Here is a 13,674-nt window from a genome sequence, read left to right on the forward strand (position 1 = left end):
CTTTTCGCAGCGATCTTTAATCTCGTCACCCAACACGAATGGGAGAAGTCTAAGACGGTTTTGAACTGCATGCCCACCTAGTTTGCCACTGCCAGTAGAGAGTTCTGCTGGTTTGTCTTTTCCATCAACTTCTCACCTGAACTGGGTAAATAAAGGAAGGTCATGAGATATAACTCCCTCGAATAAGTCATGGCCGAGACATGGTGTTAGGCCAGGCTGGCAAACATGGAAATGTGAAAGGAGGGTTAAAGTTGATGCCGCAGAGTCAGTAGCACTGGCTTAAGATAATGGCATTTCTGGTTCATCGTGTTCACAAGCAACCTCTGAGTATGACTGACTGTGTGTGTATTCTGTCGCAAATAGGTGTGTCTAGAGGCGAGGCGTCTAAAACTAAATCCTCTGCATTACCTATGTATGTCTGCTGGAAATATGCGAATGTGTGTGTGAATCTGCAATTACAAGCTCTAAATGGACATGTCATTTCCATTCCTCCTCTCGTGTGAATCTTCAAATAAATTAAGAGGGGCCAAAGTGTCTCACTTGAATGCGAAAGCCTCAAGCATACAATTCTAGCACGTTTAAGTTGGTACAGCTGTGGTGTGGTGGTAATGTTCCAGCATCTTGCAGGTAGGACCTATGAAGCCTATGCATAGGAATTTGCAGTCCTGTATGTTTTCTAAATCTCTGTGAGTAGTCACGCACCCCACACTGGTAGTGATAAGCTACTGAGGGGTGGTCAACTGTAAATGTATTGTCATATAAGTATAGGCATTCATATATAAATATATATTAGGGATGTGACGAGACATAAACCCTATGAGATGAACTATTTCACAAGCTTGAGTCCACAAGAAGGAGATATTTGCTAAATTTATAATAGAAAATAGCCGAACATAAACTTTCCAGTTTTTGTTTTTTTATTGAGCAGATCGTAAAAATAACAATTCTTGTGTACAAACCTACACAACTGAGATTTTTCCGAATACTTTTAATAAAACGCGTACAGTTTCAGTTCTGTGGTGTTTGGCATTGCTTTTTTTGTAGTGTTTACAAACGGTGTTTGTCAAATCTGCCAATATTTTACCAACATTTTCCTCAAATGGAAAACCAATATCTCCACAGGTGATTTGAAAGTTGTCACAGAATCTTGTATTATTCCAGTTGTATAGAAATAATAAACAGACAAACACAGAAGACCTAATAAGAAATTTCCACTTAATTATGGATGACTAACTTTTATATATGTTTTTGATCACTTTTTTAGTTAATCATATAGCAAAGTCTTAAATAATTCCCACAAAATGCATTTTGATTGAGACAAAGTAACAACAGAAGCCACAGAAAACGTATTTTTATCCACCAACACATTTGGTGGTGATCTCCACTACACACAAAAAAATGTTAAAAAAAAAAACAAAAAACATGTCAGAACATGTCATTCACGTACATTCATTAAAAAATAGAACAACAACAACAAAAAACGTAAACCACAAGCTTTCACTACACAAAACATTATAGACAAAATGTGGAGACAATGAAAAAACTAGGTTTGATTTCAAACAAGGTTTAAAGAAAGAAAGCCAAACAAAAGCGAAACACTTCTATGGAAACAATCTCTTAATCACACAAAACTCATCAAATAAACAAAACACATATATTATGCTGACTGATTCAAATGGCGTGAACTTCGTGAAGACCTGGGAGGCAAATCTACTCAAATTAACGGCAACCACTTGCATATCCATTTTTTCTCCGCGACGGATGAAGTCAACCTATTCATGTTGAACCGAGTAACAAAGAGAGACACTTTCCACCGTGACACAGGTGTTTCATTTAAGTTTAAAATTTCGTCTGCAGACGCTATCGTAATGTTTCCTTGTTTCCTTTTTCCGGGGGGGGGGGGGTACCCTGGGGGGGGTTACCCTGCATGGTATCAGTGTATCAGTACTCTGCTAGGCATGTAGGCCTCCAGTATGTGCGCGCCCGCCCTAACTAATGAGCTTTGTGTACTGCGTCTCCCCCTCCCCAAGGTGAGCTACCATGCTGAGGTGATCAAGCCCCGCTGGAGCTGCAGGTATCAACTGCAAACACCTGCTTGGTACTGCATTAACATACAACGCACACACGCGCGCACACAGGCTGCTGCTCGACGCCGATAGCGCAGCTCTGTCCTGTCAACACGGAGGATAATCAGCTGCTGGGGATTGTGGGTAAAGCTGTAATAATCCCTCACATGGAATATGGAAAGCATCACAGAGTTATTCAATAGGATGGAGATAAATGTGTGTGTGTGTGTGTGTGTCTGCGCGCACGTGTGTGCGTGCGGGCATGAGCGTCACAGAGGATTTTCCATCTTTAACATCTTCACCTGAGGCTGCCTGTCACTTAGTGAAGACATGCCGCTGCTCACACAGACACCTTCCGCTTCGTTAACACTTAATGCCTCGTTAAGTGAGAACAGCGATAAGGTAGTCAACTGTTTAATTCGATTTAATAATAACGTGCCGCCTCCCGTATTTCCTCAAATTATACCCCCGCTGGAAAAAACGTTGATGTTATATGAAGGCATTTTAAGCAAAGGTAAAGAGCAATTTTTTGTGTAATCGTCTTAGGCCATAGACACTATAGTTAGAAAAAAAGATATTGTTAACCGCTCAACCTACTTGAATACCACCGCCAACAGCAGAGACTAAATTAAAACTGAATGGTTAAAAAAAAAACCTACCAAACTAGCTGGTTGAGCGGGTTTGGTTACATTACCCAATATTTGGTCAGAATTTGACCCAGTACGGTTCTACATATTTTATTGGTTATAAAAGACTACCAATGGATTTGCTTACAGAGCGTGTAACATTTAATAGCGGTGGGTATCGTTGACTTCGATTCCGTTCTAATACTTGATTCTACAATTTGACTCCCGATCAATTTGAATTCAAAATTATTTGATTGACAATCATTTCTACTTCAATCGACTGTATACGGTAGACGTGCAAAGAATCATCTTAATCGACTACAGTCTGCTTTTCAAGACAAAATGACAAAAGGAGCCATTAAAATGACTGTTGACTGTTGTTCCAGTTGTGAATTGCAGTTCATCTACATGTACTCTACAGATAGTCTGTGTAAAGTTTTTTGGGGGTGAGGGCAAATCAACCACCATCTTGGTCAAAATGACCAATTCGTATCGGTTGGCCCTATTATCAATATAGATGGTAGAAAACCATTTCATGCAATTCTTTACTCAGCGGATTCAGCTAATAAGGGAAGAAATAAAAAAGGCAGCGCCGCTCACCACCTCGACTATGAGTGTTGATGCTAGTTCGGACAATCAGGTTCATGAAAGTCTGGCTACCCTGTCCCAGTTTGATTTAGTATCCCTGGAGTGTCTTACACAACTAGTTAATGCAGCAAAGCCGACGTCCTGCATGCTCGACCCGCTTCCAGGCAAACTCGTCAAAGATTTATTCCCGGTCTTAGGGTCATCTGTCTTGAATATTATCAACCTGTCACTCTCCTCTGGCATTGTACCTGAGACTTTTAAGATGGCTGTCATTCAACCATTACTTAAGAAACCTCACCTAGATCCTGAAGATCTCGCTAACTATAGGCCAGTGTCACACCTTCCGTTTATCGCCAAAATTCTTGAGAAAGTTGTAGCACGACAGCTTAGCGATTTTATGATAGACAACAATAGATTTGAACTCCTTCAGTCAGGTTTTAGGGCCAACCACTCAACTGAGACAGCCCTAGTAAAAGTGACGAATGATCTTCTATTAGCCTTGGATTCCAACGTCTCATCAGTACTATTACTCCTTGATCTTAGTGCCGCATTTGACACTATTGATCATCATATTCTTATAGAACGTCTTCGATCATGTGTTGGTATCTCGGGATCAGCACTTTCTTGGTTCAGATCTTACATCCTGGGAAGGACGCATAGTGTTTCTTATGGTGATGCGATCTCTGAGTCTTTCTCCGTCTCATGTGGTGTCCCGCAGGGGTCAGTACTTGGTCCCTTACTGTTCAACATCTACATGATTCCTCTCGGCGATATTATACGCAAACATGCTATTAGTTTTCATTGCTATGCTGATGATACCCAACTCTATATGCCCCTAGAAATAACGGATCCGTGCAAGTGCAGTAAACTGGAGGCTTGCCTTGTTCATGTGTTGGTATCTCGGGATCAGCACTTTCTTGGTTCAGATCTTACATCCTGGGAAGGACGCATAGTGTTTCTTATGGTGATGCGATCTCTGAGTCTTTCTCCGTCTCATGTGGTGTCCCGCAGGGGTCAGTACTTGGTCCCTTACTGTTCAACATCTACATGATTCCTCTCGGCGATATTATACGCAAACATGCTATTAGTTTTCATTGCTATGCTGATGATACCCAACTCTATATGCCCCTAGAAATAACGGATCCGTGCAAGTGCAGTAAACTGGAGGCTTGCCTTGCCGAGATTAAACAATGGATGTCTTCCAATTTTCTGCTTCTCAACCCTAATAAAACTGAGATGTTAGTTATTGGCCCTGCTCATCATCAGCACGTGCTTAAGAATACCACGCTGAACCTAGAAAACTGTATTATTTCCCAAAGTAGTTCTGCAAAAAATCTCGGCGTGATATTCGACTCCACTCTCTCCTTTCGAACACATATTAATAACATGACAAGAACGGCGTTTTTTCACCTCCGCAATATAGCTAAAATTCGCCCTATTCTTTCTCTTAGCGATGCAGAAACATTAATTCATGCATTTGTTACGTCGCGCCTAGACTATTGCAACATTTTGTTTTCTGGACTTCCCATGTCCTACATTAAAAGCCTGCAGTGTGTACAGAATGCAGCAGCGAGACTATTGACAAGGACGAGAAAGTTTGATCATATTACTCCGATTCTGGCTGACCTGCATTGGCTTCCAATACACGTGAGATGTGATTTTAAGGTGCTGTTAATTACTTATAAAATTCTACACGGTTTAGCTCCTTCCTATCTCGTCGACTTAGTATCACCTTATGTTCCGCCCCGACAACTTCGATCGCAAAATGCCGGTTTGCTATCGACCCCACGGGCTAAAAAGAAGTCTGCGGGATCAAGGGCATTTTCCATTCGCGCGCCAGTACTATGGAATGCCCTACCTATGGAAGTTCGCGCAGCCACCTCAGTAGAAATCTTTAAATCCCAACTAAAAACACATTTATATTCAAAAGCATTTAGTTAATTGAGCCTGTCTGTAGCCTTCTTCCTTTTTCTTTTTTCCTGCCCCCCTCTTCCGGCTGGGGGAGGGGGCTAGCTAGATGGTGAGGGTTGACTTGACCGCCTCCATTGGGTCCTGCGTTGGTCGACCATCATGGGTTAGGAGTTCGGCCGTCTGCGGTCCACCTGGCTGGAATGTGGGATGGTTCCTGCCCAATGGCCTTGCCTGCTGTCAAGACATCACTGCACTATATAGCACATTATGTTTTCTGTAATTTATGTCGTTTCTGTGTCTGGTACATGCAGCATCCACTTCAACCTGTGGGCCTGGAAGGGGGCTCCTCCCACCTGTGGTCCCTTCTGGAGGTTTCTGATTTTCCCCTAATTTGGGGTTTTTGAGTTTTTCCTTCCCCTTCTGGGAGCTTTGACAGGGGATGCTGTTGTGTACCCTATACTGAAAAGATGTCTCTTCTGTGAAGCCCTTTGAGACTTCGGTGATTTAGGGCTATATAAATAAAATTTGATTGATTGATTGAGAAAACACTGTTGTTCTAGATTGTTGTTTTACCCATAGGATCGGACGGACACGTAACCACCGATTTCATTGGTCGAATTTAAACAATTTTTGGTCGATTTGACCAACCGATTTTATAGCGTACTAAAGCATGTAAACGCATGCCCATTGGTTTCAGCACAGATATTTCACTTTATTGATTTAACAGGTAATGCCTGTTGAGCAGACTTGGAATCTCTCAAGCTGACCGATAGCAGAGGGGTTGAAAACAAAAAGAAAGTTTTGTGTGCAGTTATTTTAGTTCATAGACTCTTTCATTTACATGCACATTTCAATGATTTAATCGCTGAACACATTTGAACCTTGTTGCTAACAAAATCAGCAGCAACTACCACACCATGTAAGATGTACATGAGTCCCTCATGTGCCTTACCTGTACCATCAGGAAAAAAAAAACATTCAATTTGAGAATTGTATTTATTGTGTTTGTTCATGCAGATTTCACTGTTGAGGCTAATTGAACTCTTGCTAATCAAAACAGCAGGACCTACTGAGGCACATGATTAATAACATATTTAGATTTGTTGTCTGTGCTACAAAAAATATTTTAGCTCATGATCTATTTGGATTCCCCTTGCTTTTAAATAGGCTGAAAGAAGAAAACTACGCATTAGAAAAATACATTTTGAACCCTACGGGTCATCATCGCCTGTCTTCCACATGCACACACTCGAGTACACGCGCACACGCACGCACGCACGCACACACACACACACACACACACACACACACACACACACACACACACATCTACATGCAAACACACACATTTACGCACCCTTAACGCCGGCCGTCTTTTCTCTTAAAGTGTGTATTTGAATTTTTCAAAGGTTTTATAAATATAACTATATGAGCGTGGCTATGTGGCTAATCTGCTGGTTAATCTGGCTAACACTTTTAATTTTTTTTTTTTCTCATGGGTTTGTTCACTGAGGCAAGGATTAGCGCCTCACAGATCACAACCTGATTTCCATAATCCATAATCCTCTGTTTGTCCCCCATATTTGATTCCATTGCTTGTGTTACAGTCACAACTTTGTTTCACTCTGACATTTTTTATTACAATAGTTATCTGTGTGTTGTGTTGAACCAAAATACTGTCATTAGATTGGGGAGTAGTATTTATTAATCTGACCTGCGTGTGCCCGCTCCCTCCACCTGTCCTCCTAGCCTCTATTTTCTGCTCCAAGGGTCTGGAGAATCCTCTCATGGAGGGGAAGCCGTGATAAAGCGCAGCAGAGGGCGAATTAGCATTTTTTTCAAAGGAAGGAGGCAGGATGGAAAAAAGTTGAAGGAAGACTGGCGTAGCAGAGCTTCCAAAGTTCACCAGTCACGTTTCCACCCTGTCCTCCTCCCTAAGGCTGCTTTGAGTATTGCAGATGCTTGTGGTTTCCTTGATGGTGGGGGTGGAGTCACTGGCTACACACCTGCAGTGCATCAACCTTACCTGACTACAGTACTTAAGTGCGGGCGGTGCAGGCGGAGAAGAACGCCGCGCTGTTTGACGCCAGGCTTGCTGTCCAGTGTTCATGTTACCTCGTGTTGAGCGGTAGTTGAGTGTTACTCCCGTTGGTGGTTTTTAGTTTGCACGTTAGCTTTTTCAATCTTTCTTTGAGTTGTTACTTTACGAAGGTTGTTGCTTTGACATTTTTGTGTTTTTGTACCACGTCTTGATTGCACTTTCAGAAGAAATTTCACTTTCTCAAGAAATTGGACGTTTTCTTTTGGCCATACACTTGTGTCCAGTCTGGATGAGTTCCTATGTTCATTCTTCTCAGTGTTACAATGAAACAAACATAAACTAGTATAGGTCCTTAATTGTTATTTATTTTTTCTTACATTTTTGTATGCACACCGATTTGAAGCCTAACGTCATTTGCTGACATTACACAGGGTAATGCTTTATGCTTGGTGTCCAGCCATTTTCCAATGAGGGTCACTTAAAAAAGAATGGAAGTAGAAGAGTGGCTCTTTTACCATGTGGGTTAGGGTTAGGGTTAGGGTAAGGGTTAGGAAATGTTCTAAAATCAATTTAGAGTGCTATGCACTTAAATATATTTAATTAGGAACAGAGTTATTTATGGCTTTTCACTTTGCAAGGAGTGATGCCAAATTCCTTTTTTTTTCTGATCTTTTTATGTATTTACAAAAACATGCGACTATTTGTGTGAATGGATGTGACACGCATGCGCACAAAGCACGACGGTGAGTAATATGTTTTACAAAATGTTTTACATTCGCGTTTTACAAAACGTCTTTGTCGTATGGGAAAACATTGCCACAAAAGCTGGCTTAGGTTGACAAAAATGAAAATTGAGATGCGATGTATTCTAATTCTACACTTAATTCCTTTTTAAATAATACACAATACAAAACAGTAGCTCAGATATTGACGACTTACAGGAAGTTGAAATCCCCTGGAATTAAGAACAACATTCTCTCATCCTCACAAGATCTTGTCCCGTCCCTACTGCTCGGTTGTATTTAACTTTTAAATTCAAAACATTTGCCATTTTTCTTAACAAATTGTTTGTTGGTTTACATTTGTTACAGTTTTACACTTTAAGGTGTTATATACTTTTGTAATGCATTCATGGGAAATTGTCTTAAAATAATATTTTAAGTGCTTTCCAGATTACAGAGAAACCTGCCTTGTTTTGAATGAACACTTGGTCCTACTGTGTAACAGTATTTTAATGGTGGTCAAAAGCTAGGTACAGTCCGGGTTCAAACACTTTGATAGCCGCTGTCCTAACATTTAACATTTTACTTGTTGCAACTAGTTTTGAATTTGAAATTGTTATATTTACTGTATTTTTACAAACAACATCCAGTGGCATTGGTTAGCTTGGTTAGTTCTTTTTTTTTCAATCAATAAAACATAACAAAACATTAGAATGTTTTCCTAACCTCTTGTGGGCCAGTAAAATACCTGCAGGGGGCTCAAAGACTGAACTTTTTGGTGAAGCTCAGTATTGTACCACTGGGACAGTTCACATTTATAGGTCTCGGCTTTCAATGTGTTATATTGTGGCAGCTGCTACTACTCCACCGTGGGGTGTGGTGTGTGTGTGGGGGGGTTGTTCCACACCTCCTGTGTCAGTGGTGGGCTTTAATCAGTCTCCATCTCTCTGCTGATCCGTCTCCAATGCTATCTCTCCCCTGACACCATCACTAACCTCCTCCATCGTTTTTCACTCCTCACACACACGCGCGCACACACACACACACACACACACACACACACACACACACACACACACACACACACACATACACATATAGACGCACAGACATCCCAGTATAAGCATTCTCCAAGCACCATTGGCCTTATTCATCCCACGCCGACTCTTCTGCTTGGCTGTAGTCTTGTTATTGATCGCTGCTCAGTTTGACCCGATAGAAAAAAAAAGTGGACTGTATTGATTGTTGGCTGTGATGAGCACAGGTCACACGAGCTAATCTTGTCCACACATGGGGAAAAGGAGAAAGAAGCACACAACCAACTTACAATAATGTCTTTTTAAACCAAACTGAAACACTCATATCATCTTTTACTACAGCGAGGGTGGGCATATAACTCTTTAAATTTGGTCTACTGGGCATATCCATCCATCATCTATAGCCACTTATCGTCACAAGGGTCGGAGGCTTGCTGGTGCCTATCCCAGCTGACTTTGGACGGTAGGCGGGGGAAACCCTGAACTGGTTGCCATTCAATTGCAGGGCACGCAAACACAATCACCCACTCACACCTCAGGGCAATTTAGCATACATGTCTTTGGAGTGTGGGAGGAAGGCGAAGAGAACCCACGCAGGCTCGGGGAGAACATGCAAACTCAACTTAGGAAGGCCGGAGCCAGCTGGATTTGAACTCTGGTCTCTTATTTGTGTGGACATGCTAACCGAGGCACCACTGAGTTACCGCATATGCATAATTAAAGGTATTTTTAATTTGTTGCACATAATTTACACTCCCTCCCTAAAAAGGGGGAATTAATGATGGGCAATTAATTGTTAAAACTATAGTATTGCAAATACAAAAATACATATTAATCAAGAATGTGCACATTTTCCCAAACAATGTTGAATTTAGCTTAGTATGCCATTTGTTAAGTAATTCAACACATACAAATAGTGAATCATAAAACAAAACAAAAAAATAGTGACTTGTACTCGTCGTATCTCATGAAAATTCTTTCTTCTCGAGTTTGCATGTTCTCCCTGTGCCCACGTGGGTTTTGTCCAGGCAGTCTGGGTTTCTCCCGCATTCCTAAAATATAGCGGTGGATATAATGGGTACTCTAAATTGTAATTGAGTGAGCTTGTGAGTGTAAAGTGTTGTTTGTCTTTGTGTGCCCTGTGATTTGCTATCAACCAGTTCATATTTGCCTCAAAAAAATAAAGCACGCTGAACTTTACTTGACATCCATACATTTTCTGTGCTTGCTTGCTTAGTAGGTGAGCTGGAGTCTATCCCACCTAACTTTGGACAGAGGCCGGCTACATTCTGGACTGGTTATGAGAGTTTTTCAAATTCATAGCTCAATCTTGACATAATATAATGCTGTTCAGTTTGCATAGTGAGGAAAGAATGGACTTTTACAACACTACTCAAATATTTCAACTGTCCACTGAAGGTACAGCAGTTCATTTATTTCTAACCCATTGAACTGGGCAATAAATCACAAAAATAGGAATTCGTTTTTCAGATATGATGTGCTTCTGCCTATTAGCGTCATGGCCTTTGAAATACCATAGGGACTTTTGAATCAACACTCGATTTAATCCAGGGTCTCTGCTTCTTGATCCCTAAACCAAAAACGGTGATTGTAGAAACAGATCGACGTTATATACGTGCACACACAAACACACACATGCGTGCACAAATAAAGGCGCTGTGTGACTCACAACTCAGAAAGGAGATAATTACTGTTTCGTTACCTTCCTTCTCACCACCGTCCCGTTTTTCTTTTTTTTTTCGCTCTTCTCTCTCTCTAGCTGAGTGATTACCCCTCATTAAAAATCCCAATCAAACATCGTTAGGGCGCTCTCCCTCGCTCCCTCAATCTCCCTCAGCCTCACCCCGAGCCACTTCTCTCTAGTTAGCACTAAAACCAGCAAGGCCTTTGAGGAATGTTATTCTAATTCCAATTAGCTCTTCAGGCTTGGAGGGGAGCCAAGTTGTGCTAAGCTAACCGAGATACACACTGTCGTGCACGCACATTAGCATTTATGAGACACACATACACACATGTACTGAGAATAGAGGTAGCTAATGGCTTTGGCAGCATTCTCAGAGGGACCTGAAGAGCAATTAGGTTCCAAACTACACATTGTAAATCCCCTGATTACTGTGCGTCTGTGTGTATACAAGTGTGTGTATGTGTGTGCATGTATATAAAGACTGTTTATTTGACACACATTACCGTGCCACAAGAGCGACATACTGTGTAAATTCAATCCAAAAAACACTCATATCTATGAGAGGCTGTCAGGGGCATAATTCAGGATTAGCTCTCATACACAACTGAAAGGCTCTTATACACACTTATGAAACACGCAAGCACACACTCACAAACACACAATAGTGAATTGCCCTCACAGACATGACTAAAATATTCTCAAACTCACCGTTGAAACATTGACGTTGGCTACTGATTGTTTTTCACTCACGCACACAACTGAGACACTCTCATACTCAGTAGTGAAATGCTCTCGCATGCACCACTGAATTATGCTTTGTTCAGACACATACACACACTGCTGTTTGGCTATCGTTCACCTAAACCTTTTTCTTATTTACGTTTACTGATGAACGCTCACAAATTTGTTTTTTGCTCTCACATATGTTACTGAAAAGCTCTCACTCACCCTGATGAAATACACACAATAGAATGTGTGTGCACACATGTTGTACATTACTAAAACACTGATACTTACTGTAATAACACTGTAATACTCGAATAGAAAAATAGAACTGCTGATAAATTTCTATTTTTTTAATTGCCTACTGACACTTAATTCTCATAGATGTTCATTTTATCTAACATTATTACTTTCTTCTTTAAGCGTTATTACCCAATTCAGTGCAAATCTTTTTCAGACCTTCTGAAAAAGACCTTCTGATTGTGTTTCCTTAAACCATCCATGTGAAAAAGTTAGGTAAAACAAAGGAACTTGCAGCTGTGCAGCTGTCCATTTAAAATGGATCTTTTGTATATATAGTTATGAACTACAGTGAAGTTATTATCCTTCCATCCATCCATCCATCCATCCATCCATCCATCCATCCATCCATTCCAGTTTTAAGGGCATACTACAAACAAGCACACACATACACAATCACACTTAAGGACAATTTATAGTGTCCAATTTATGTACCATGCATGTTTTTAGAACATGGGAGGAAACCGGTGTTCTCTGAGAAAACCTTCAAAGGCATGGGGAGAGCATACAAATTCCAAACAGGAGTTAGGCCGAAGCCAAAAGTGATCCCACGACCTCTGCATGAGAGGCGGACGTGCTATCCAGTCTGCCACCGTGCCTCCCAGCTCTTCTAACATCATTTTTTTTTTTTTTTTTGGAATTAACAAAATAAAGGCATGAAACGCTTTGCAAACTAGTCACTTCAGGAATACTTTGTATTTCGTTCCAATTAATTTGCCCTTAGTTTGCAAACTCCCCACAGAAAAGGGCATAGCGGAAAATAAACCCACAACTTCTGCACAATGAGACAGGCGTCATCCAGTCCGATGCCATGAGTTTTTCAAATTTAATTTAAAATATAAAAAGAACTTGTGTAATATGCTAATATGTTGCTTTGACTCGCACATGATAATGGACTATCCACTTAAGTATACACACACACACACACACACACAGATGCATGGAGTGGCTGTCTTATCACGTTATGTCGGTGGATTTAGTCACATGACCCGCAAGACAGGAGCAGCCAGGCGCCAAAACTCATTTCCACCTTCAAAGACTGGCTTATCGCCTCAGACTCACGGATTTGTGTGCGTGCGTGTATGTGTGCGTGCGTGTACAGAGCGACACAAGTGTGTGATGTGATGTTGTCTGACGGCAGGAGTCGCAGCGAATTGTATATCACTGTCTCCTCAGAACGCACAAAAACACACGCAGAAAAAAAGGGCAAGATACACATGCAGTAAACAGACGGACAGGTCAACATAATTCTTGTGTGTGGGCCCACCACTAAACAAGAATTTACCACTTAGCAACATTAAACTCAGCATCGCTGTCAGTGTGAAATTAATCGCCCGATTCAGTGGTTATCAGAATTTTTTTCTGCCATATATTACATTTTCGCATCACGTCAGGTTGTCACAGCTATACTTCACAAACCAGAGCACTCTCCCGGACGTTGTTATATGGCGGCCATGTTGGCAGGGGCAACAGGAGCATTAAAAGCAAGCAATGTAAAGCCTTGACATATCCACCGCATTTGCGAGTGCATAAGGTGAGTGTCCTATTTGTTTACCTATTCATATGAATGGCTTTTAATGGCGCATGTTTTTACACATGTTTCTCACGCTTGCTATTTTGGTACACTATACAGCCATTCTTTTTGTCAAGCCCTTTTCTAATAGCATCCAGTTGGACTCGAGGTTAAAAAAGGAAGTGCACTGCAGGTTAAAACCCTTGAATCTAAATTTTGGGGGAACTAATTACTCTTTTTGTTTTCATTCATTTCAAGAAAGTATGTTTGAGATACAAGCATGGTCAAGGGATACATTTAAGACTCGAGGTGCCTTTGTAAAAACGTTTTTTTCTGTGAAAATTGCATTTAGAAAATAGTTTCATGAAATGGATTTCTTTACACGCTTGTATAATGTTGGAATGTGGAACAATGTACTTTCCCCTCATGTTTAAAATCATTT

This window comes from Hippichthys cyanospilos, chromosome 1 (assembly GCF_059441005.1).
Source record: "Hippichthys cyanospilos isolate Australia breed blue-spotted pipefish chromosome 1, RoL_Hcya_1.0, whole genome shotgun sequence".
In the NCBI taxonomy this organism is placed as follows: domain Eukaryota; kingdom Metazoa; phylum Chordata; class Actinopteri; order Syngnathiformes; family Syngnathidae; genus Hippichthys; species Hippichthys cyanospilos.